General features: G+C 40.6%; 2 protein-coding genes across 3 annotated transcripts in view; one reads left to right on the top strand and one right to left on the bottom strand.

The window, feature by feature from the left end:
* The window catches only part of CMSS1 (cms1 ribosomal small subunit homolog), a 362,276-nt gene that overhangs the window by 116,718 nt on the left and 219,231 nt on the right, over window positions 1-26,327 (bottom strand). The gene's annotated exons all lie outside the window — the stretch shown is intronic.
* The window catches only part of FILIP1L (filamin A interacting protein 1 like), a 277,314-nt gene that overhangs the window by 56,539 nt on the left and 194,448 nt on the right, over window positions 1-26,327 (top strand). Inside the window, exon 2 of the mRNA XM_046658603.1 lies at window positions 23,043-23,130. The gene's annotated coding sequence lies outside the window, so the exon portion shown is untranslated. The remainder of the gene's footprint in view (window positions 1-23,042; window positions 23,131-26,327) is intronic.

Here is a 26,327-nt window from a genome sequence, read left to right as displayed (position 1 = left end):
TAGAAGGAGGCTTCTTCTCTTAGAAGTGCATTGGGTGGACAGTTTTGGGATGTGGAGTAGAGGGTGGAAGAGGAAGTGGAGTAGGAAACAGGACGTCTCCTGATGGTTCCTCCTGGCGCTCGGCTTTACCCCTTGACCACCAACAGCTTTTCTCTTCCAAAGAGCAGATCAAGTGAGCAGTCAGTGGTAGAATTCTCGCCTGCCAAATAGCAGATGGACAAACCCTCAGAGGCTCCCCATGACACAAAGGTAAAGCCCAACCTCCTCAGCCTGGCATGGCAGGCCGTCCACCACGAGGCCTCAGCGGCTCCCGAATTCCTAACACACACTGTCCAGTTCCCTCATGTCCTCTCAGCATGCCTGGCACAGCTGAGGCCACAGCCCCTGGAGCCCATCCCCCTCCCAGTCCTCCTCCTCCTTTCTCTGAACTCCTCTAGCAAGAACTGTTTGTGTCACTCATTAGGGCTCTTAGTCATATGGGCCGCATTTTAAATTAATGATTTCATACATGTGTGATTTACCTCACTAACCAGACCAGAAATCCCTAAATTGGAGGCCCATGAGTTGAATTCAGCCCACATACATGTTTTGTTTGGCCCACACTATGTTTTTCAAGAATCTGAATTAGTTGCCAGCATTCTAAAAAAATCAGGAGATGGCACATAAAAATCTGGATTTCTGACTTCTCTTGACAAACTGGAAGCTCTGACAGTGCTAGGCCAGCATTCCAGGATGGTTCCAGTCAGCTGGAGCTGTGTAATGATGATCCCTTCAGAAGTGATGTGCTCTTTCCACTTGGGCAGAGTCCCAGTCACTCTTCTGTCCTGCACCCAGCCCCCTCCCACTCCTGCACAGATCTTCCTGTCGCCTCCAGCCATTTAAACTTGCAACCTCCAAACTATAGCTCAAGTCCTTGGAGGACAGGGCCTTTGTCTTCATTTCCTCATCTCCTCGCCTCCTCAGTGCCTAGCACACTGCTCTCTACAGAAGAGCTGCTGACAAAATACCTCCTGAATGAAAGGGAGAAAGGCCAGAAGCAAAGAAGCAGATGACAGTGGCAGATCAGGGAGATGAGGATCAAAGGAGGCCAAGGGTAAGGACATTTGAGGGAAGCACTTCTCAGGGCCTCAAAAAGGACATGAGATGGAAGGTCTTGTTATTTCATAGCTTCATATGGCAGTGATTTATAAAGCTCTTTTAGAAACTTAAAAAAGATATTTTGTTTTTAAAATGATAACGTCCCGGAAGCTGGACAAGAGAAACAACTTGGAGTATCAAACGAGGCTCTTCAGCTCTGAGGACCCTTCACTCAGTGAAGTGCTGCCAGTGCTGAAGTGAGTCCGTCTGTCCTTTTTCAAAGGAAAACCAAGAAGCTCTAAGCCTTACTTTGAATTGCTGACTAGGTAAAAGAGAAATCACCTAAAGGCCACCTTCATTTCATGTCTAGCTGCAGAATCTCAAAAGAAACACACTGTAAGAGACGCATGTTACCAAGAACATGGTGCACAACCGCCTTCTGCGGGCCCTCCAAGCTGCCCCTTTCTACTCAAATGAGAGTGAAGTTCAGAAGCTCAGGAAGAACATTCCAGAATACGAAACACACCACTCAATGACTACACTTTAAGCTAAACTTCACAGATGAAACTCTGGCTCCAGAGAAGTCAGGGCTTAACTCAGTGTTCTTACATGGGGGGTGGGGAGGGTGGGGTTACAGCTCCCTCTTCTACTGAAAAGCCTCTGCAATCTTACTGCTGAGCAGAACAAGCAGGAAAAACTGGTCTGACTGACCTGTTGAAGCCTCTGGGTTTGAGGGCATAAAGTGAATTTGGTTGGTAGTGAGGTGCTGGGGAACTCAGAGAAGAAAAGTGGAGGGACTTTTCAACTTGTCCACTGTGGGAGTTTGTGTTTGGAGTAGAAGTTTGAGGAACTAAAGCTGAGCAAAGCTTTAGATTTGGGGTGTGAGTCTCAAGCTGCTGAGATGCAGAGGAGGTCACTAATGAGAAACTTGTAGAAGCATCCAAGAACAGACATCTGCCTCACTTGACTATTTGTCAAGTTTCCTCTGTCTGCCTGCAGAGGTGACCTCATTTTTCATTTCAAGAAATTACAACTTAAACCCATACCCACTTACAAGCATCTGCTTGTGCAAAGTTTCCCTCCACAGGTAGGGCTTAGCACAGTTTCTAAAACCCCAAACTTCACTGTCCTGTGCAGTAGAGTTTAGTGGCTAATAGCATGGGCTCTGGGGTCAGACAAGACTCAGATTGGAATCCTAGCTCTGTCAGTCAGGGGACTTGAGGCCCTAGGAAAGTCAGATAACTTCTTCCAGCCATAGTTTTCTCATCTACAAGAGGAGAACAGAAGTAGTACATGCTGCATGGGATTACTCTGAGGTGTGAGTGGGAGAATGGATGCAAACTGCTTAGCACTGCACCTTGCAGAGAGCCAGCCTCGAATAACAAGCTACTTTTATCAGAGTCTCTCACAATGTAGAAAGATTAAGATGGTCAGCTGGGTGAAAGGTCATCAGGATCTTCAAGGAATACATCAATTGGCTTGGCATTGTGCTCAGAGTTGGTAATTCAAACAAGGTTGAGGTCAGTAGACCCTGTCAGAAGAATATGGACTCTCAGTGACTTTTCCAGCAGGAGGGACAGGTTAGGCTCACACCTCTGCCCTCTATGATGAAATGCATGAATTTCTGAACCCACTGGGCAAGCAGGAGCTGCTCTGCATGAAGCCAATTGTCCCATACATGGCCTGATCCCACAGCCTTGGATTTTAACCAACTGAGCTAACTGGTAACAGATAACCAAAGGCAAGTTCCCTGCTTGCAGGAGGCCAGAAGACTTTTACAGGCACACATCACAAAAACTTTTAACAAGATGCAGAACACAAAATGCATTTTGGTAAGACCCAAGAACATGTAATGTTTCAGAATTTGGAAAAACCACAGCTACTTTGTCCATTCCAATTTATAAGCAGATTCTACAGCCTGAGAGGTCTGGGCTTTTATTGGCTTTTTTCCCTGATGATGTAATGAGTATCTGAAACTGACATGCCTAAGGGCGGAGGAGAAGCTCAGAGCTAGAGATCATGTCATCTTTCCTTAAAGGAACATCTCACTGCATTCTTGGTTTCCTGTAGAAAGATTAGACACTTAAAGCACATAAAGTCACAGAACATTAGAACTAGAAGAGTCTTCAGGATATATCTAGTCCACTGGAGGAGCAAAAAACCCCACGTTATGCAATAATTATACAGCTAAATGTTGGCTCCGCCAGCACCAGAGTTCCCCTGACTCCAGGTCCAGAGTTTTCCATATAATCTACCACCCTGAGCCCTCCAGTCATCGCTTTCCCCTTACACGGCTACCCAAACTTGTAAGACAAACCTCTTGTTGATTTTTTTAATGGTATGGAGCTACCACCTGGTTGTATGGATGTCCAAAGCAATGAGACATTTGTTTACAGCTGCCTATAAAGTCAACATCAGCTGTGTTCATTACATTATGACATGCTTGTTAATCGCTAGCACATAAGCCAGGGAGTGCTAGAAGTACTTCTTACCTAGATGCCAAAATGTTAGCATGATATCTCTATTTAGCTTAACTAGAATATATTATGAACTTCCCTTATCTTTGTATCACCAGCTAGTAAGCGTTCAGTAACTGCGATTTATTTAATATTGAGTTACTTTTGTTTAAAATAGATATTTCCAGGTTATTGAAGTTTCTAAAAAGCCTCATAAAATTTTAAAAAGTATATGTGAGGTTTAGAAAATTTAACAATATTTATGGAATGATGCATTGAAGATTTGTCAGTTCATCAGCTGGAAATGTGAGGAAATCCCAGAGCTGAGAGTCAGACTTGGTTTCTAGCCAGGGTCTTGCCAAACTCTCAGCCAGTAATAATTCTTAGTATCCTAACATTTCTCTATTGTAAAATGTACCTAACTAGCTTTCCTCTCTACTCCCTGTCTTTTCCTCCCATCAAACCCCAGCTTATGGTTTTGGTCCACCAAAGCTGGCACTTATGACCTACCATTCAGCTGGTACCTACATGCTACCTTGGGTGAGTATGAATCTTCTTACATCCATTTCTTATATCCACAACCAGATGGGTCAGTTATCTCCTTCCTCGAATGCTGTCTTAGTTTAGGTTGCTATAACAGAATACCACAGAATGAGTACCTTATAGACAACAGAAATTTACTTCTCACAGGTCTGAAGCCTGGAAGTCTGAGATCAGGGTGTCAGCATGGTCAAGTCCTGTTGAGGGCCCTCTTCCGGATTGCAGACTGCTGACTTTTCATATCGTCACGTGGTGGAGAGCAGAGAGAGGAAGCAATCTCGCTCATGATTCTTAGAAGGGTGCTAATCTCATTCACGAGGACTCTGCCCTCATGATCTCATCTAATCCTAATTACCTCCCAAAGGCCCCATCTCCTAACACTGTGACACTGTGGGGAGGAGGTAGGGTTTTAACATATGAATTTGGGGTGAGGGGATATGATCCCGTCTATAACAAATACCTAAGACTAAGCCAGGGCTCCACATACATGGGCTGTCCACGATACAATCTATTCTACCAGAAAAATCAGGGGACTACAGATAATCTTTGGACTCCTTGGGGGTAGCCATGAAAACCTAATATTCATCATATTGTGGAAGGGTAAAATAATTTAACATAAAACAAGCAAGAATGTGTACAATATTGAGAACATTCTGAAACGTTAAGGCTAGAGTTTTCTTGTTACACAACCCTTTTTTCTAAATTTTTGGGATAATCAGAAAAAAACTACCCTTCTCCCAAGAGTGTTTGAGGACTAAAGAACTGGGAAACAAGAGATTAAAATGTAAATGTGAAAATCAACATAACAAAATGCTAGCAGTGGTTATCTCTAGGTAGTGCAGTTACGGGTAATTTTTATTTTTATCTTTGCATTTTTGTGCATTTTCCACATTCTCTATAATAAACATGTTACTCTTATAATCAGGAAAAAAAAACCTCCAAGAAGCTTTAAAATAAAGGTAAAGATGAGATCTTTAGGATTTACAAATATTTAAGGAAAGATAAATTAGGGTATTTCTAGCATCAAATAGTGACTGCCATAACATGATGATATATCCTGAGAAGAGCATGTGGCCACGTGAATCATATAGTGTTTATGATTTTTCATGGGCTGAATGGATTGAGTGTGCCAATGGTGTTGGGGATAATGAAGAACTAAGAGGTCATTTTAGTGATACTAATGATTCTGAGGAAAGCTAGAGAGGCGTTGTTCACGATCCAATGTCAGTGCTTGAAGTGATAGCCTTCTACTAAAACGCTATGAGTACCAGAAGAAATTGATGAAAACAGGACAGAGAGAACTGGGAGACCCTAAACCCAGGACAGGGGCTGCCCAGAGGTATTCTATCGGGCAAGACCAGTGTCTATGGGGAAGACACTGATAAGAGTGTGAGACAGGAGACTTCCAGAAAGACAGTTCTAATCTGAAGTCAAAATACTCTAGGCCAAGGGTTAAAGGACGGAGCATGGAAGCAGAAAGGATGAGCAAGAAGGGCCAACAGGGGCTCCACAGGCTAGGAGAGGGCCTTCAAAAGTTTCTGGAAGGGCCTGTGCTGTGATTAATGAAATCCAAGCTCAAGAAAGAAACATGAGACTGAATTTGAAATTACCTTCCAGTTCTGAAAATTTCAGTTCTTGAATTTAAACTCAACTCTAACACCAGAGATGGTGAGAAAAGGGTGGGAAGGCCATGGAACCTAGAGGCACTGGGCTTGAAGGTGTGCATCTCACCCCTGAGCTTGGGGTATTGGTAGAAATCTGCCGAAAGACAGTGCAAAACAGAGGGAAGAGAAACCAATGATCTGCCCTCCTTTGCCCCACTGCATTCAATATAGTTTCTTTGAACCACAAGAAAAAAAAATTAAGGTTGCATTCCTAAGTCTTGGGCCAGGGGTGGACAGCTCAAATGCCAACAAGGGCCAGACAAGTAACAAAAACATTGAAGTGGTCCAGTCCAGAGTGGCCCACGGTGCAGGCGAGAGCCCAGGCTCTGTCTGAAGGGACAGCTGTGGAAACGTGGGCCCAGGGTTGCAAAATCTGAGTTTTCAAGAAAAGCCAGATATCTGGAGTTCTTTGTGAAATCTGCTATTGTTAGTAACTAATTCAATTTCTTTAAAAAACCACCATTCTGATCAAAGAAAACATATCTGGGGAGGAATGTGGAGCCTGGGCTAGTTTGTGATCTTTTCCTCAGACCCCTCCTCAGTAAACTGCAACTTTGGTTAAGGAAGGGATTTAATCACTACATGCTATCTTGACAGCACGCAAACGTTTGACCTTTGGCCAGCCTTTTGAATACTAGGGAAGCTCAAGTGTAAACGAATCTGGGATAACGTAGCTCTTCAGAGCTAATGCCTTAGGGAGAATATTACCTAAGTTTAAGTAAGCCTAGTGTCCAGACGTACAAAGAACAAAGTATAGAATTTGGAAGAACTTAAGTGTAGGCCAGAGACAACGCTTGAAAACACTTGCATGCAATTTATTTTGATTCTAGTAGGAAGTTGCATATGAACACTGGAAAACAAAACCTGGCCCCAAGGGGCAATTTTATAAAATGATACAGACTCAGCATGTGCTAGGGCAGCGACCAGAGAATTGATTAGTTAGGGTTTCTGTGGCTTTGGATAGATTTCCAGGTAAAAGAGATATCACAGTGAAAATAAATATCCACATCCCAAGTGGGTAGAAAACTCAAAGATGCTTTGTTCGAGACAAGAAAAATAATAGTGCTCAAGTGTAGATCCCTAAATGCTCAGGGAAGTAAGAGAATTTAACACAGCTCTTACTACCTGCATGGTGTGAACAGTGTGTCCCCTACGTCCCCCATTCGTGTTCACCAGGAAACTGTGAATGTGACTTTATTTGGGAATACAGTCTTTGGAGACATAAACAAGTTAAGATGATGTTATACTGGATGAAGGTGGGCCCTAATCCAATAATTAGTGTCCTTGTAAGAAGAGGGAATTAGGACACTGACACACACTAAAGGAAGACAGCCAGTAAAGACAGAGGCAGATTTTGGGATTACCACAGCCACCACCCAAGGAATGCTAAAGACTACTGGCAACAACCAGGAGCTCTATCAGAGGCAAGGAAGGATTCTTCCCTAGAGCCTCTGGAGGAAGCAAAGTCCTCCTGGCACCTTGACTGCAGCATTCTGGCCTTTAGAACTGTGAGAGAATAAATTGGTTGTTATAATCCACCCAGTTTGTGGTAATTTATTATGGCAGCCCTAGGAAACTACATCTTTTCAAGCCACTTCTGGGATGGAAGGCTTGCTATGGTGAATTACACAATGACTTACAATTAGGCCCCAAATTGGAGCAATATGTAGGGTATAAGAGATAAAGACACAGGCAGCTCTCAACAGAGCATGAAAACCCTCGTTTCTGGAGCCAGCCCCATGGCTGGGTGGTTAAGTTCTTGAGCTCTGCTTTGGCAGCCCAGGGTTTCGCCGGTTCGGATCCATGGCACGACTTGTCAGGCCATGTTGAGGCGGTATACCACATGCCACAACTAGAGGCATCCATAACTAAAATATACAACTATGTACTGGGGGGATTTGGGGAGAAAAAGCAAAAAGATCCCCCAACAAACCAACCCTCGTTTCTGGAGAGAATGGACATGAGGAATACTGACTGGTAACCAAATGGAGAGCAGCGGAAGTCCCACTCCAGTGGTGTTATTCACAATATTTATCCCCGAGTTGAACTAATTTAATTTCACTCAGGGGAAATTATACATTGCAGATTTTAAAAATTCCAGTCATCCTATTCTTGCCCAGCTTGGTTTCCTTTTTGTGAAAAAATCAAGAAAACAACTACAAGGCATTTTAGGTTCTTTATGTATCTAAAGAACAAGATTAAATTATTTATAATTTTGTCCCATTCCATATGCAGAAAGTTTTCCTTACACAATATACACTCAAACAACAGGTTTACAGGATTGTTGGAGGGCAGTGCCTTCCATTTTGACTTTGTAACAATTGAAATATAATTATTTTTTAATTTGGTTAATAAAAACAGCATTAATTTATCCATGGGTTCTCAATGTTCCTACTTTCTTTTTGTATCTTCATGGGGGTCTCAGACCCTCTTTCCCATAGCAGCCTGAAATTTCAAATATGAGACCAGGGAAAGGGAAGAGGGGCTTCATCAGTCTCACCTACAGGTTCAGTTAATAAAGCCACAGTAATATCACAAATCATGCCACGTGGCCCATCTTCCACCCGGGTGTGCTCAGTTCTAGCAGGATATAAGCACACATCCACACATTACTACCAACCACCACCACTATCACCACCCAGACCACGGACCAAAAGCACCCCCTGCAATTTTTATGCACAATAAATGAATGTCTTTTAAATGTGCTCTTCATTAGGAAGGGTATCGAACTGCATCAATCTGTTTGATTTCTGGACTGTGGATGTTTGCTCACATAAAACGCCAATGGAATACATTATAGCACATGTGTGCCATACTCAATTACATGTCAAGGAAAGCTTGAACACCTCTGCTAATTACAAGTGTGTATCACAGGATCCTGGTCAGCTCTGTGGGAGCTGAATTCTCAGACCACAAATTATGCCTGTTGGTAGACTAAATAACGTGACAAATACGTACGTCATGATAATATAGATCATTTAACAGTATACTGGTAAGTTGTGTGCACTTCCTGTGTGATACATTTTATATTTGTTACAGATTTATAATACATATTTATGTGTAATTACACAAAATACTTAACAATATATTTCATATGATGAACATGATTTAACAAATATATAAATATATATCAAATATATTAAATTATACATTTTATAATATATAAAATATATAATCAAACATTTTTAGGAATGTGAGCAGTTTTTATTAGTTCTTCAACTTTGACATAAATTTATTTACTACTCTTTTCTAAGATTGTGAATGAGTCTAATTGCATAGTGTTTACTGAGGTACCAAAATGAGTTTTTAAAAAATGCAACAAAACAGAATGTGGGAAAAAATAAGATGCTGGGGCTGACAGAGAACACTTATCATACATTCAAATTTCTGATTTATGCAAAGGGTTTCACTGGTCTCAACAACCATCTTGCTAATAAGTAGATATGTGACAAGTTAAAAATAAATTTACATTGATAAAATATCACTTATATGTGTTTTCTATATTGAGGGCAGGCATAAGATTGTTAGCAAGCAGGAATCTTGCTGCCTAAAACATTTGAAAACAATGAGTTTCGTGTAGGGCATCCCAGAGCTGCCTTTGGACCAAATTCTGTTTCTGAAGTCTTTCATCCACAAGGAGCCACTTCCATGCTCCAAGGAATATGTCTCACAGAAGCATCTTCCAGGGTCATGGTGGTAATTTAACAAGACCTGGGGGGGATTTACAGAGACTTCTTTAAAAATAGAAAATCATGAAAATGTATCTGATCTAATTTGGATTTGCCCACAACAGATAAACATTTCATTTTAGCCTTAGAACATGGTTAAAATCAATTTTAAGAGATTTTACATTTTCACACAGAGCATTTCACACAAACCTAATAAAGATATGCCTTTCTCTGACATTGCCCAAGCTCTCTGTCAATATAAGTTCCTCATACATTAAAAGGTACTCAAGAAATGTTGGCAAATGAATGAACAAATAAAAAACCATTTGCCCCTAACACTGCTTTATGATGCCCTTAATAAATTTATTCCACAGGAAGAGTGTGGGTGATTAAAATAGGCTGTTCCTTTTCACTTAGGCCACTAGGAAGCTTAGCGATAAATTTGTGACTAGTTCTAACAACCATAAAAGACCAGATAGTATTTATTTCTGTTTCCTACTCTCATCTCCAGTTTTATACTCCAATTACCCTGATTCCCTCGACTAATTATTTTATTTTTCTCTATCGCATGTTCTTTAGAAGAGAGCTATAAATAGATTAACAAATCAAAAGAAGAATCCCTTTTAAAAACATGACACTCTAGTACTTACAACCTCCCCTACAACACAATGCTTTTTAAAAAGCTCTCCTCAAATTAAGCCTTCTGTTGTTGGTAAGTTCTAGAAAACCTTAGGGTCTCAGGGGAAAGTTAGAAAAGCGATGGCCTAACCTCTGCTCTTTACTGGGTCTGCCTGTCCCTCCCAGAGACGACACTGCTCCGAGTCAGTGCTAAATGAAACAGGAACTGGCCTGTCTGCCACCACACTTGTACTCGCCACTCTTCTACAATGTAGGTCCCAAAGGCTTGACTTCAAATACTAAGTGAGAAGGTAAAAGAAACAAAAGGGGAAAGAGAACCATCTGGCAGCGTCAGGCAAATTTCTACAGTTCTTTCCAGTAGAATTCAGACATCAAGCTTGTTTTCGGCCTCACAATTTATGCCTGAATTTTTTTTGCTATGCTCTTTTATTCCCTTTAAGACGTAATTCATTTAGGTTTGCAAGTAGACTATTGTGTATGTGGTAACTTTCATTCCATGACACAAACAAAAGTGCTTTTCAACAATTGTCCAAGTCCATATTTAAGCAATTAGTTTAGACCATCATGACAAGCTTTATACAATCCTGCACAACAGGTTTTCTTTAAAGAGTAAAATATAATTTAAGAAGCCAAAAGTAAATTTAACTAGGAGAAAAATTTGGGCTAGACAGAAAATTCTAGAATTCCAGTCTCTGTCCATGTACAGGAGCTGAGAAACATAAAACCCACCTGCACCTGACTGCTTCCTTCACTCAGGTGTCAACAGGGTGGAAGGGACTCCTGACTCAGGCTGTTTTCCCTCTCTAAATGGCAGTCCAAAAAAGTAGGGTGAGAGTCACCTGGCACCTCCATCGCCACGCACGGTTTCTCCCGTTGCAGCCCACAGTGGGATGTGTCACAATATCTCTGCACCCACAGACAGGGCTTCAGGGTGGCCTGCATCGGAGGAGCTATCTGTGGCGGCAGCCTGCCTTGGTTAGCACAGCTGCAGGGGAGAGCCAGCTCCACTTGCCCTTCTCCCCCACCCTGACCCCAATCATGCCCCAGGCAGCCACAGCGGTGGCACTTGAGTGGAGGCAGTGCCCAAGGCTCTGAGGGTGAGAGAAGGGGAGAAATAAGGGGGATGTGCAACTACAGCATAAACCAAACTCAGGGATTAATAAGTCAGCTAACTTTAACTCTGCTGTCAGTTTTCCTGGCAAAATAGAGACCAAGGAAGAAGGTATGTGGTCCAGACTTGTCTGTGGCCTTCACGAGGGCTGTTCAGCAGAGTTTGGGGTCTTGTCATTTGAGAGGCCAGGGCAAGAACGTAGGAAGACAGTGCAAGCAAAGTAGACTTGGACTAAGGCAGCCCCGTACGACTGACTGTCTTCCCCTCTCACTCTCAAGAGCTCCGGCCCAGTGTTTCTTGGGAGGGCGTATTAACACTGCAGGGGTACGAGTCTTCCTTTCACGAGGCTGCTCTGCCACTGCAGAAAACTGAGCAGACCTACCTCTGCCTACCATTGCCAGCAGCAAACCTCCACTCTATCACTTACTGCCCAGCCTGTCACTCTGACAACCAAAGACGCCTGCCCTCTTCTCAAATGCCTTCTGGGGAGAGCAGTAAGGCCCCGGCGCAGAGCCACTGAATGCTCTTCCAGTCAAGGAACAAGGAAGCTGAAGCTCAGAGACGTAAAATGATTTGATTAAGGTCCAGCTAGCAAGTGGCTGAGGCATGATTTCTTGACCTCATATGAAGTGCTCTCTCCAGGACAAAATTCTGCTGTCCCCTGACAGATACCTGTCGTTGAATCACTGTTTGGAGAGGCACAAACTGCAGAGAAAGAATTTACATGTGGTCACATGAGTGTTTTATTTGTGACCACTCAATCATACGCAGTCAGTAGCTTCCTAACCCTTGCTGGTTTCAGATGTTATTAATAATAATGGTTTTATTCAAGGAAGACCTGGTACTTTGGTTTTTAAGCACATAAAATTTGGAGTTAAGTCATAAAACTATTCCAGAAAGGGAGAGGGGGCGTTGTCATTATTTTTAAAATAAATGAATCTTAAAGAGAGATTAACAACAATTAACAATAGCACCAATAAACATGCCTTTAAAGAATCTTTTCTTCAAGAAATTAAAATTTTTTCCTTCTAAAAAGGTTTAATGATATAGTATTCTTAAAAGAAGCCAATGACAACACCTTACCTCCTACAGTTCTTATTAGTTTCACCTCCTGAATAGGATTTAATTCTGAAAATAACCCCAGGAGATAGGCAGAGGAAGTAGTATCGTCACCATTTTACTGATGAGGCAGCTGGAGTGAAGGAACTTCAGCCAGAGGGTCAGGCTTCAGACCTCCAGTCCGGTATTCTTCAGGTTGTATCTGGAAAACTCGTCAGGAGCACCGTTGAGAGTCAACTATCACCCTTACTTAAATAATTCAGCCTCCTTCTCCAGCATTTAGGAGAAAATATTTTTTCCTCATATACTTACTCACGGTCACTTGGACTTACTAACAGCACAAGTCCTGACCCACGGGACATGGGCACAGTGGGCCACCCGCACACTCCCCACTCACTGAGTGCTCACTTTGTAAGGCCCTGGCTGAGGCACTGAGGATGCATAGGCTAATCAGACATGGCCTTGCCTTTGAAGGACTCAAAACCATCCTGAGAGCAGCTAGAATATTTTCCTCAATTCCATCAGAGTCGACTCACTTCTATTACCTTAAGCACATACGGCCAAATGGTTGATTGTGACTGGCTGGTTGTGCCCAGGCCAAGTCTTTCCCTGGGATGCCAAAGTGACCCCTTTCACTAAGCCCTCCCCTCAAAAAAACCCTCAACAACCAATTGTAACAACAACTCCACACCCTGGGGACACTGCAGTCTTACTGTATACAAGATCGACAAATAAAGCGCTGGTGCACCAGTTGGACTACTACTGGTAAACTAAAAAAAGGCTGTTTGTTCTTGGTGATGACAGTGAGAAGTAGATGAAGAACAATCTGATGATGCCTTTAACTGCATTGCCAAAGGAAGAACATTTCTGAATTTCTTTTAGACACGTTTGAGGCAGAAGGAAGAGTGGGCTGTCTAGAATTAGGCTTTTATATGACTGTGAAGTAGTTACTGGGATCTAAATTGCTGAAATGTCCTGCTCCAGCAGTTTCAAATATTCTAGAGAATAGATTCATAGGGCTATCAGTGCCTTGGAGGTCTGAATAGCTGCTTACTGTGAATAACGATAACTGTGCAGCTTTGGGGGAAAACCAAGCTGTCACCATGCCACAGTCCTTACCCTCCCTTTGCCTCTCCATTCCTTCTTCTTAAAAAATAAACAAAGGGAGCATGTGGCAAATATGTTTCTATTTGTCTACCAAGAATGCAGACATGACAGCTTCTTCCCCTTCTCTTCCCTCATCCTCCCCAGCTCCGTCTCCCCCCTCCCTACCAAATGACCTCATCCCTGTGCAAAAAGGACACCAGCTGCAGGGAGAGTCTGCCTGCACCAAGCAGGAGCACTATCATCATTAGTAATGCCAAGAAGCCCAGACGCCTTGTCGACATGTGCAACGTGTTACAGCTCTGTGGTCTCCCCACATTCACAACGAAGCTGCTGTCTGGAAATGGAAAGGCTTCGCCTTCCTAAAAATAATGTTACCAAAAGAACATTTAGATATTTCTTTACAAATCCATCAGTGATTGTAGGAACAACGATGAGAACCTGCCAAGATGATGAACCCGGTGGCAGCCTGAGGAGTGATTCATTTTGTCCATTTCTTAAATGGACAAAAGGCCCATTTAAGAAAAATGAAGACCCTTGATTTCTCAGGTGAGAATTATAGGAGCTTGTTTGCAAAAGGAGAGCTGCCTAGAAAATAAAAATATGAAAAAAAATTGTAACACATTGGCATAATAAAAGCTAATATTCCAATGTCAATTTGTACAGACATATCCTTTTGGATTCATGTTCATTTCTTCTTCAGGCATTCATTCACTTTTTTTTTTTGCTCTTCTCCCCAAAGGCCCCTAGTATAGTATAAAACAGTATATAGTTTTATATTCTAGTTGTGAGTGCCTCTGGTTATGCTATGTGGGACGCCACCTCAGGTGGCCTGATGAGCAGTGCCATGTCCGTGCCCAGGATCCGAACCTGCAAAACCCTGGGCTGTCGAAGCTGAGCGCATGAACTTAACCACTCAGCCACAGGGCTGGCCTCTCATTCACTCTTCTCCACTCTCCTCTCTGTCAATGGGTGCCAACTCATTCCTGAGAAAGAGGCTGTGAGATTTTTATCAGACATGGTAATAATAGCAACTACCATATACTGAGTGCCTGCTCTGAACTGAACACAGGGTTCTGTGCTGTATGCATGCCTCTCTACCTCCTTGTGCAGAGACCATTACGCTCACGTTAGAGATGAGACAACTCAGACTACGAGAGGCATCCTGGGCCCTCTTCTGGAAACATGCTCTCTTCCTAGGTAATCTCATCCATATTCATGGCTTTAAATATCATCTGTAAGTCGTTAGCCAATCTGTATCTCCAGCCTAGACATCTCTTCTGAGCTCCAAACTTGTCTTTACAAATACCTGCATGACATTTCCGCTTGAATGAATCACAAGCATCTTGGATCAAACATGTCCAAAACTGAACTTGAGATCTACTCCTGCCCCCCATCCCACCCCACACCCAGGCTAGGTTCTCCTCCAGAAGTTCTCACATCAGGAAACAGCACCTCATGCCAGAAAACTGAAAGTCATCATTGACACTCTTCTCTTCTGCAATGCTACCAATCTACAAGGCCACCAAGTCCTGTAAACTCTACCTCCTAAATCTGTCTTGAATCCATCCATTTCTCTCCATTGACTGCTGCCATAATCCATCATCTGGAAAGTGGCATCAGCCTCACTGGTCCTTCTTGCGCTTCTCCAATCCACTGTGTGATGAGATACAAGGATCAGAATGATTCAAACATGGATATGATCATGTTTTTCTCCCACAAAAAAACTTTCAATGGCTACTTATTGCTATTAGAAAAGATCAAAATTCTGACCAGTGCCTACAACGCCCTGCTTAATCTTCACTCCCTACTTGTGTATCATTCCATTTCCTCTCATTGTTGGGCTCATCTAGCTTGTCTTTTCTCTTTCCTCTTCTGCACCAAGTTCCTTCTTGACTTTGGTTCTTGCAACAGGCTGCCCTTCAGCCATGATGCGCCAACACTCCCTCTTTGTTTGGCTAACTCCTATCTATTCTTTGAGCCTCGGCTTAAATACTGTTCCACAAAATCGTCTTCCCTGTTCCTTTCAATCAGTGATTTCCCAGTTTCTTCCTCTTTATATTTACTACGATTGAAATACTTATTTAAGTGTTTGTTTTCCTTTGGTTTTCCCAACTAGAATATAAACTCAATGAAGTGAAAGACCATGCCTGTCCTACAAACAACTGTATCCGTCATGCCTAGCACAATGCCTGGCATGCAGAAAATGCTCAACCAATATTTGTTAAATAAGTCATGTAACTTGCTCAAGGTCACAGGATTTGAACTCAAATGTTTTGTACTAAAGCATATTCTCTTTGAAAATTTTGCAAAGCAGAAAAGAGTTCTTTATAAATTCAACATATCATTATCAATTTCAGAGATGTAAATTTCCCAAGTCTCAAAGTCTTTACTGACTCAAATGGATGGATGGATGGATAGACAGATGGATGGTTAGACAGCTGAAAGGCATGGGGTCTGGTAGTGTGATGGGATCGGGAAGAACCTGTCTCCCTTGGTATACGTGACATGAGAACCATCTACTGGACTGCATGAGTAGTCATAATAAGGAAATGAGAGCATGGAGGAGAGAAAGCAGACATTAGAGATTGCTAAGTTGCTATAAGCCTGAGCAAAATGAGATTTAAAAACCAAGAAAACAAATCTTTAATATAGCTGAAAAGAACAAAGGCAGAGAGATTTTGAGAAGGCAAAATATAACCTTTTAAGGGGGAAGAAAACTTACTGGATGTGGTTTTCTGCATATCTATTTCTCCTCTCCTTCCTCCTATGTATGTGTATGCACGCACATATGTGTGTAGGGTACAGTGCAGATAAGGAAGAATGGGGTAAAGAATGGACTATTGGAAATGTCTGAAAAAAGCATCTGAGCTTTGAGGACTGGGGAGTAATTCTTTTCCATCTGAGACCTAGGATGTTTACCTCCATCAGTATTATTCTAAAAACATTCTCTGCTGGGTGGTCTGTCAAGACCCTCAGATGGAGGTGAGAAGAGATGAGCACAGAAAGGTCTGACCAGCACAGGCTACATTAGGCCCTTATCTGTCTAGTTCTGTTCATGCAGTCAAGTTTTCCTCTACAAGAGTGCAGGACTTCACATTTTCCACGATGAATGTGGACTTGCGACAGCTGCCCTCCTTGTCAAGGTCTGGGAACTTTGGCTTTGCTCCTCTCCTTCAATCCATTTCTTTTCTCAAACTGTCTCACCTTCTCACAAGAAACACTCAGTTATCAGGAACTTTAAAAGGTTTATTTCTTGGTTGCTGTCCCCTTCTGTGGTTGAAATGGTAATAACAATTGGGTTACCAGCTTTTTTTTTTTTTTTAATTTTTTTTTTTAAAGATTTTATTTTTTCCTTTTTCTCCCCAAAGCCCCCAGTACATAGTTGTATATTCTTCGTTGTGGTCCTTCTAGTTGTAGCATGTGGGACACTGCCTCAGCGTGGCTTGATGAGCAGCGCCATGTCCGCGCCCAGGATTCGAACCAACGAAACACTGGGCCGCCTGCACTGGAGCGCGCGAACTTAACCACTCGGCCACGGGGCCAGCCCGGGTTATCAGCTTTTTGGCAAAAGAAAAAAAAAACCTGTTCTCCGTTTCCTCCTCATGTTCTCCATAAAAGGCAACAAAAGTCTTCATTAAATTCAGTAACGTCCAACATGTACTCTGGTTAACAATGTCTGAACCACATGGAGTACAAATTTTCAAAGAATTAAAATAAAATACACTTAGTAGTAAAATGATACAGGACGCTTACATCAACTTTCTTCAATGAATCAGAAGGTGTTCAGGATCTTGTGGCACTCTGGGTCACTGTTTTGAACATTTCATTGTTTGATGGTGCTTGGGGCTGGCTAATAAAACATTAGATAATAGAGCTCACAGTATCTATTATTGGCTGCTCACAGAGCCAAGTGCCTTTGCTACTGGTTTTCTCATTGGAATACAAAAAAATGAACCTTCACATTGAGTTTGACATTTACAGTACTAAGTTCTGTGATCAATAATTCTGTTTGTTTAGGAGCTGGTGTTCTTTCTAATTTCGGTGACAATTTTTTTCCTCCAGGGTTATAATTTTTGTCCTTTTCAGATTCTTTAATATTTAATAATAACTTTAAAGACAAAAGTCTAGCATTTCGATTGATCTGACAATGTTTTAGGGAGGGACCAAGATCCTGAACTTATGGCAAAACAAAGAGAAAGGGATGCAGAAGGAGACATATGTTACAGGAAGAGGAAGTGACAAAGATCATGTAACAGAGAGAGGAAGGAATGGCTCACGTCCTCACAGTTCATGAGCTGCAGGCCAAGTCTTTCTATCCTATCTTTCCGCTGCCATTATTTTCAAATCAAATTGTAGCTGGAGTCAGCGTATGATATACTTTCATTTTCAAAGAAGAAAAAGTTGAGAGAAATCAAGGCACAAAGTGAGTTATTCTTTCCCTGAATTTTACAGTTTAAAAGATTCTTAATAGATCTAAAGCCAAGCCATGTAGGTATAAAATACCCATTTCACCCCATAGCTAGGCTGTGCGCACTCATTCCCTGCTCCCAAACCAAATACATACAACAAAGTCCATTTTTTTGGTAAGCAATTGTTGATTAATGAATCATCTTTCCTGTAATTTTTATTTTTTGTAGACTTAGTTTGGCTAGGTTCCCTGGCATTCCTGTAGAGGTATGTAATGGAAAATTTGACCTCACAGTCTTTGCTTTTCTGTAACATCACAAAACACTGATATAACAGAGCTACAAAAAAGTAGCTTGGAGATGAAGGGATGCACAGAAAGAAAAAGCCCAGTGTGGAAAGGAACAAAGATACCCTAAATCATCTGGAAAATAAATATTTAGCTTTATAGACATGAAGTTATATTTATCTTCAACAACAGCTCATTTGTTACAGCTTAGGATGTCACAGTGTTTCCATCATAATTCTGCCTTTCTAAAGAGACTGTAAACCAGACATAAAAAGCCATTCTCAAAATTAACTTGGAACACAGGCAGACCATATTGCAGATCCTATAACTTTTTCCCAAAATGGTGATTTAGGGTGGAGCAAGCAGAATAAAGGTGTCAGTAAGTGATTTCTTACATTTAGTTATATCTGAGTTGAAATAAAACCTTGGCAATCACCCTTCTGTGATCACAACCAGCCGTTACAGAAAATGTAGCAGGTCACACAGACTCAGCTTTGGGAACCGTGCAACTTGGGAGTTGGCAGTAGAGACATGCTTCAGAAGTGCTCTTCCAGCAAAATTCATAGTGGAATGAATGAATGGTTACGAAAACTGTCTTTTTACTTTTTCTTTTTTTAAAGATTGGCACCTGAGCTAACAACTGTTGCCAACCTCTTTTCTTTTCCTTTTCTGCTTTTTCTCCCCAAATCACCCCAGTATATAGTTGTATATCTTAGTTGTGCATCCTTCTCATTGTGGCATGTGGGACACTGCCTCAACGTGGCCTGATGAGTGGTGCCATGTCCGCGCCCAGGATCCAAACCAGCAATACTCAGGGCCGCCGCAGCTGAGCGCACGAACTTAACTACTCGGCTGTGGCCGGCCCCTGTCTTTTTACTTTTTAAGACAATAAGACTAAACTCTCTTCCCTAAGGCAAAGAAATCATTTCTTTAAATGCATAATCCAGACTCAGGGGGGTATCTACTCAGCCACTGATAATATGACCTGAGAAAATATCAACTTGACTATGATGAGAAGAGAGTCTCAAACAGCTCTCAGCACGAACCTCTCAAAATGCCACAGCTCCCCTAGTATCAGGCATCCAATGAGGTGTTTCATGACACCAGCATTGGGTGATGTGTGTATTGTCAACTGTCGCAGTCCCCATGGCCGTCAGAATGCATACATAGATTGTTCAGTTTATTAATCATCTAGATGTGCTGAAAAAAAGGAACGGGGGAAAGAACAGATGCAGAGAAGGCTGTACAAATCACTACTTACTTATTCAGGCTGCTGAGAAAATGGGCAGATGTTTCTGGATGCTCCCTAAGTTGTTTCCAAAACCACTGTCGCATCTGTGTGCTCTCCTCCATAAAAATGCAGTCCTATTAACTGGAACTACACAAAGAATTTTCAGTGGAGAGAGCTTTAATATACCACTTATGGGCTAAATGAGTACTTTTTACTTGAATAATGATTTCTTTTTTTAAAAAAAGGGAGAACCATGAAATATGCAAATAAGCTACAAGAGAAGAATTTCTCTATGTTGAATTTTACCTTTGTAAGCTATAGAAGACAGTTACCTATTCCAGAGACTGTCTTAGGCTCTTACTTCTCACTGACTTTGGCAGATGCAGGAAGAAAAAGGAGTATTCAGACAGCTTGGAGTGATTCTATTTATCCACTTATAAAAGGGAGGTGGACTGATAAAACAAAGTTGTTAACTATAAAGAGAACGACTAGGGGAAAAAATTACTATGTGCCACTTAATATCCTGTTTAAGGGATGTATGAGATCTTAGCTGAAAAAAAATTGGTGCTATATTAAAATATCAACTCCAGGAAGGATGCTCTTCTAGATTCTATTGGTTTCCTAAAAATTTCCTAGGTCTTATTTGGTTTCTGGGTTTCCTGAGAAATTCCTGGTATTCTACATATTATAAGAATACTGAATCCTACACTACCTAATTTGAAATAAGTTTACCCTTTTACTTCTCACATGGTATTAAGCCAAGTTGATATTTTTGTAGAACTCCACTGAAATCAGCTTTATACTTTTCAGCTCTTTAATACAAGGTGAGTCTTGTATTCATTCATTCATTTACTGGATGTACTCCTGTGACCAAGAACACTTATGAAAAAATGTTGATCAGTTTTTTGAGATCAAGTTAATAAGTGAACCAGTCTAAGTGAATCAGATGAAATGCATAGTGGTTTTCATCATCACAGTGAAAGGTCTTGAAGTATCTCTGTGTTTGATGAACTATCACCATACAACAGTAATTTCTATAGTAATAAAAGAGTGGTGAAAAGTATAATTTCCTATTTTCTTCTATAAGCATTTTTCAACATCTATTAATGCTGAAATTAATGAACCTGTGCCCTAACACCAAATCTCATCTCCTCAGGCAAACGATTTTGTGTGTGTGTATATCTTTTCAGAGATATTTTATACACATGCAGGCAAATATGTGTGTCTGTGTGTGTACAAATATATTCTTTCCTCCTTTTATTCCATGCAAATAGTAGCATTCAATATGGTCTGTTCTGTACTGCCCTTTTTGGACTTGACAATACATGCTGGGGATCTTTCCGTAGCAATACATAAAGACCTACTTCCAGTCTTTGTTTCTGGAAGCATAGTATTCCACCAGCATTAACCGGTCCCTATGGATCAGTTATTTCCAATCTTTTGCTATTACAGACACATGTCTGTTAATTTTAAAATTAAAACTGGGGCCAGCCTGGTGGTGCAGTGGTTAAGGGTGCCCGTTCTGCTTTGGCATCCCGGGGTTCACCAGTTCGGATCCTGGGTGTGGACATGGCACTGCTTGGCACACCATGCTGTGGCAGGCATCCCACGTATAAAGTAGAGGAAGATGGACACGGATGTTAGCTCAGGGCCAGCCTTCCTCAGCAAAAAGAGGAGGATTGGCAGTAGTTAGCTCAGGGCTAATCTTCCTCAAAAATAAAATAAAATAAAATAAAAACAAATCATTTATAAGAAACTACATTTGAAGGACTAGTTCTGCTTGTTTCCACTTCCTACTCCAATTCTCTATGAGCAGCAAAATGGTAAAAAAAGAAAAAGAGGCAAAATGGGGTGTTGGCTAATCAGCTTTTGGATAATGGAACATCTTACTCTTTTTCGTGATTAGTAAAGCAATATATTTTGGATAGGCTTAAAATAATGGACTAATTACTTCATTACTATTCTTATTATTCCTGTAAAAGTTATATTTTAATGAGAAGAAAAGAGATAAAAAGAAAAATCCAAGAGGTTCAGAGCCAGCTAGCAGAAGGAGCAGAGCTCGTAAAATCTGGCTTCACGTGGCCTTGAAGACTACTCAGGTAATAGGAAGAGAGAAATCTGAAGTAGAGCCTCAGATCTGCAAAGGTCTTACTCTGTGTTTTGGGCAGGTAATCATCACATCATTTTCTCTAAAAATATTTAAGCATGCACTCATACACAGCTCTATGCAAGGAGCTTTCCAAAGCAAGCCAGACGGACACAGAAACTATTACCACGCCAGGAAGGAATCAATTGCAGGGTTGCCTCAACTACAGGTGGTGGGGCTTTGGGAAACTGTGTTTCTATGTTCATTAAATTTTTATAAATTTTATAAGTGTATCATGAAGATTCCTATTTAAAACATTTCTGTAGCAAATTTACTGGGAGAAAAAAATTATATTCTTCAGTTTATTTTTGAGTATAATTTTCAGATCTTTTTTCTTTTTAAAGATTGGCACCTGAGCTAACATCTGTTGCCAACTTTTTTTAAATTTTCTTCTTCTTCCTCTCCCCAAAGCTCCCCAGTACCTAGTTGTATATTCTAGTTGTAGGTCCTTCTGGTTGTGCTATGTGGGACGCTGCCTCAGCACGGCTTGATGAGCAGTGCTAGGTCTGCGCCCAGGATCCGAACCGGGAAAAACCTGGGCTGCTGAAGCAGAGTGTGTGAACTTAACCACTTGGCCATGGGGTTGGCCCAATTTTCAGATTTTTATATTTTGAGTTGGCTTTATTGAAAGTGATGATAACTGTGTGTGTGTGTATGTATGCACGTGTGTATTTGCTTTGTTTTAGCATTTTAAATTTTATTAAAAAATTTTTTTAAATTTTGAATTAACTTCAAACTTAAAAGTTCTGAGAATAGCACAAAAAACTCTTCTATGCTCCACTGAGATTCACCAATTATTAAAATTTTGCTTTTATATTTTATTGTCTTTCTACATATACACTGTTTTTCTAAGCCATGTGATGAAGCTGCAGGCATCATATCCTTTTGCCCTTAAATAGTTCAATGTATATTTCCTAAAAACAAAGATTATCACATACCTAATGATGGTACAGTGGTCAAAATCAGGAAACTTACAAAGTCACAATATTATTGTTTAATCCACAGACGTTACTCAAATTTTCCAATTGTCCCAAAAATATTCTTCTGTAATATCTTTTTCCTAGTCCAGGATCCAAACCAGGATCACACACATGTTCAGTTTTCATATCTCTTTGAGTTTTTATAATCCGAAATAGCTCCTCAGCTTTTCTTTGTGTTTCAGGACACTGACATTTTTGAAGAGTATCTTTTAGTTTGGGCTTGTCTGATATTTCCTTACTATTAAATTAATTATGCATTTTGGGGGGCAAGAATATCTCAGATGTCTTTCTCAATACATAACATCAAGACGCACATGATGTCAGTTTGTTCTGTTATTGGTGAACATAATTTTGATCACTTGGTTAAGGTGTTGCTACCAGGCTTCTCCTCTCAAAAGCCACCATTTCCCATGGCTATTAATAAGTAACTTGTGGAGAGATTCTTTGAAATATATAAGTATCCTGTTCTTCACTAACTTTCACTCTCTAGTTTTAGAATCCATCGATACTTCTTCCCTGAATCAATGTAATTGTGATGGTTGCAAAATGGTGATTTCTAATCTATCATTCATTCCATGTTTATTAATTGGCATTCTACTGTAAAAATGTTTTTCCTTCTTATGCACATAGTATCTATTTACAGGTATATCTCATTTTACTGTGCTTTTCAGATATTGAGTTTTTTTACCCGACCCTCCACCACGAAAAAGATTATGATTCACCGAAGGCTCAGATGATGTAAAGCATTTTTAAATTAAGGTATGTACATTGTTTTTTAGACATAATGCTACTGCACACTTAATAAACTACAGCATAGTGTAAACACAACTTTTATATACACTGAGAAATCAAAAAGTTTGTGTGACTTGCTTTATCGTGATATTTGCTTTACTGCAGTGGTTTAGAATCAATTTCTCCGAGGTATGCCTGTATTTATTATGACTATGAACTTACTCAAGAATTCTTATTTTATTCAATGAGTTGTATTCTATTATTATTAATGGTTACTTTCTTCCTCAAGATGTCCCAGATTTGGCCAATGGGAGTCCTTTCAAGCTGGTTCCTGTCTCCTTTTGACATGTCCCCATCACTTTTTGAGCACTTCCTAACATCTTGGCACGAAAAAATGTTCCAAGGTTCATCTTGTTTTTCCTCCAGTGGCCCTAAAGTCAGCCATTTTTCCAAGGAGCACTGGTTCCTTTTAGTGAGAAAGGAGATTTAGAAGCCAAAATGTAGTTGCTATGTGTGCTCATTGCTACTGGGTGTCTCTGCTTCAGACGCTTGTGGCAAGCGGAACTAGGAAGTTTTTATGCTTTAAAAGGTCTTCATAAAATTGGTCCCAGGGACTCACATTATAAAATTATTCCTTTTATATTAGGTTTCTGCTACGTTGAAATCTGGTTCAGGAGTTTTAGTGTTTGGGTCTGTTACAATGAACTTACAATATAATTACACTGACTACGAAACATTATTATGCTAGATGGATTTGATGAGATCTCTGAGAACAAGTAGCATGTCTCATTCATTTTTTTATGCTCAAAGCCCAACAAAGTTCAAATCACACAATAGGCAATCCACAGGAATTATATGATGTCTGGGATCTGTTTCCCAAGAATCCAGTGTGGGGGAAAGGAATACGGATGTAACAAAGGAGGCCATAAGTTAATCTGCTGCAGCTGTCACGGGAGTTCTTTTTTCTCCACTTTTCTCTATATTTTGCATAATAATAAAACAATTTAAAGGCAATCAAGAAATACTCCCTTACCCGAATGGAAAAAGTTTCTGCCTCCTCTATGGCTCAATTTCTTTATTAGTTGGGTGGGGTGAAAAAAACTTAAGGTGTTTGAATTACCAAGAACCAGACAGTAGTATAAGGTTCATGTGAATGCCTCTTCATTTAAAGTTTAAGAAAAAAAATTCTTATAAAATGCTCATTCATTTATGAATTTAATTTTTTCAATACATTTGGTCTAAGGGACTTGAAAATGGCCATGGTTTTCACCGTCAAACCACTAACTAGTCTAATCATCTTGGAAAGCATTAACTTGAAACAAATAATTTGGATAGTCATCTTGAATATATATTTATGACATCAGAGTAACCCCTAAAAGATAAAATAAAACAAGATAAATAGGTCTTGGAGCTATGTGGAGAAAGACAAACTGTAGCATTTTGCTGAAGAAATATATGAAGATAGCTTTTTCTTGACATCCCAAGTTGTTTCCTGATACTTAAATAACTGATAGTCAAAATATTAAAATGGGAAAACTGCAGTTATTGAGATATCCTACTCTGGGGGAAAAACACCTCAAACAGATATAAATATGTATATACCGCTCACTGACAAGAGTGGACATTCTCCTGAGGCTGCTTATTTAACAGAAAATCTTGGCTTATAAAGCACGTCCCTCCTTCCCATTAGGAAAACTGACACTGATATTCTTTATCAACATTGTTTCAAGAAAGTCTGCTTCGAATTATCAGGGTTTCTCCACCATAAATCTGAGCTCACCGTCTCACCTAAATAGCAAGATTATCGTCTGTCAAATTTCAAAAAATATGTGTCTGCTCAGTTTTACTGACAAAGAAATACACTTAAGTGACCAAGAGCAGTCAATGCAGATGGGAGTTGAGGTCTCAAATCATTTTCTCCAATATTTAGGCAACAGAAAGAATCTTTTGGGGTTATTGGACCTAAATGAAAACCTTTTAACCAATGGTGATTCAAAAGGTGCATTCCTTACTAAGACTAGTGTGAAAATGCTAGTGAATTATTTCCATCATGTCCGGGTACAACCAGAATGCTAACATTCTGCCGCCTGCATACTGTAAATAAATACAGACCAAACAGCTTCCCACTGCTGCCATGAGCATGTACCCTCTCCAGACAAGTGGAGCATTAGCACCTGGTTGTCTCCTGGCTGCAGCTTTTTTTCTCCCTGAGTTCCTGGATGTACTTGTGGGACAGTCTAGAAAACTCAATGTTGCGATACATATAGATCAGGAAACTGTCTCTTGATGGAGTCTTGTGTCCATAATTCCAAGCATCCAGTCTAGCCAATTTCAACGGACAATGATGCAAATTTATTTTTTTCTTAACTGTATTAATGGGTTATTAATGTAAGCAAAATAAACCATGGCAGGATGAATAACAGCAACAATATTTCTTCAATCAAATAACTATCCTCTGTGTCTGGTTGTGGTTTCAAAGAAATCTGGATTAAATAACATGATTCACATATGAAAAGGCTGCTAAAAACTGGACTCTGGTATTACTTCAGTCACACATAAAACAGCCACTTTTACACTACATTCCACATTTAGGAAAAGTGGAATTGTTTCCTTTGAGACAGGTATACTGGATACTTGACCTCTGAATCCTAAAACCAATTCATGGAACGAACAAAATTTAGAGGGACAAGAACTGGGCTGGGTCACCTCATATTCTCAATATACCAGGGACTTACTCATTTCTGATCTGTCAAAGAGGCACTTTCTGCAATTCATTAAGCTTTCCAGTTTTCCTATTGATTATTTAAAATGCTCCCATCCTAATATGTGCTTCCCACGTTACTGGGTAAGGATTCAGGGAAGAACAGTTGAGGGGCAGGAAAGGTCTTGGTTTAGGCGAGCTGACACACAGCTCAAGGGAAGGAGTCTGGGTCTTGCAGACAGTGTTTGCTGTGGAAGTTTTACAATGTTACAAGCATTAGTCACGACCTTCCAGAAGATAACAGCAAGCTCTAGGAACTGTGATTTTCAAAGGGGATGTGGGAATGAGGGTTTTGATGGAAGCTTTCCAGAGCTGCAGCTGCCAAGCATGTGGGTTTTTCATTGGTTGTCACTTGATAGAGGTAGGGCGGAGGAAGAATTCTTTGAGGGCAAGTTCAGACAGTGAATAGTTCAAGGCTGCAGCCTGCCTAGAAACCGCCAGCAATAAATGGACACACAAATCT

Source organism: Equus quagga, chromosome 4 (genome assembly GCF_021613505.1).
Source record: "Equus quagga isolate Etosha38 chromosome 4, UCLA_HA_Equagga_1.0, whole genome shotgun sequence".
Lineage (NCBI taxonomy): Eukaryota > Metazoa > Chordata > Mammalia > Perissodactyla > Equidae > Equus > Equus quagga.
The sequence above is the reverse complement of the archived record's forward strand: the minus strand, read 5'-3'. Positions and strand labels throughout refer to the sequence as shown.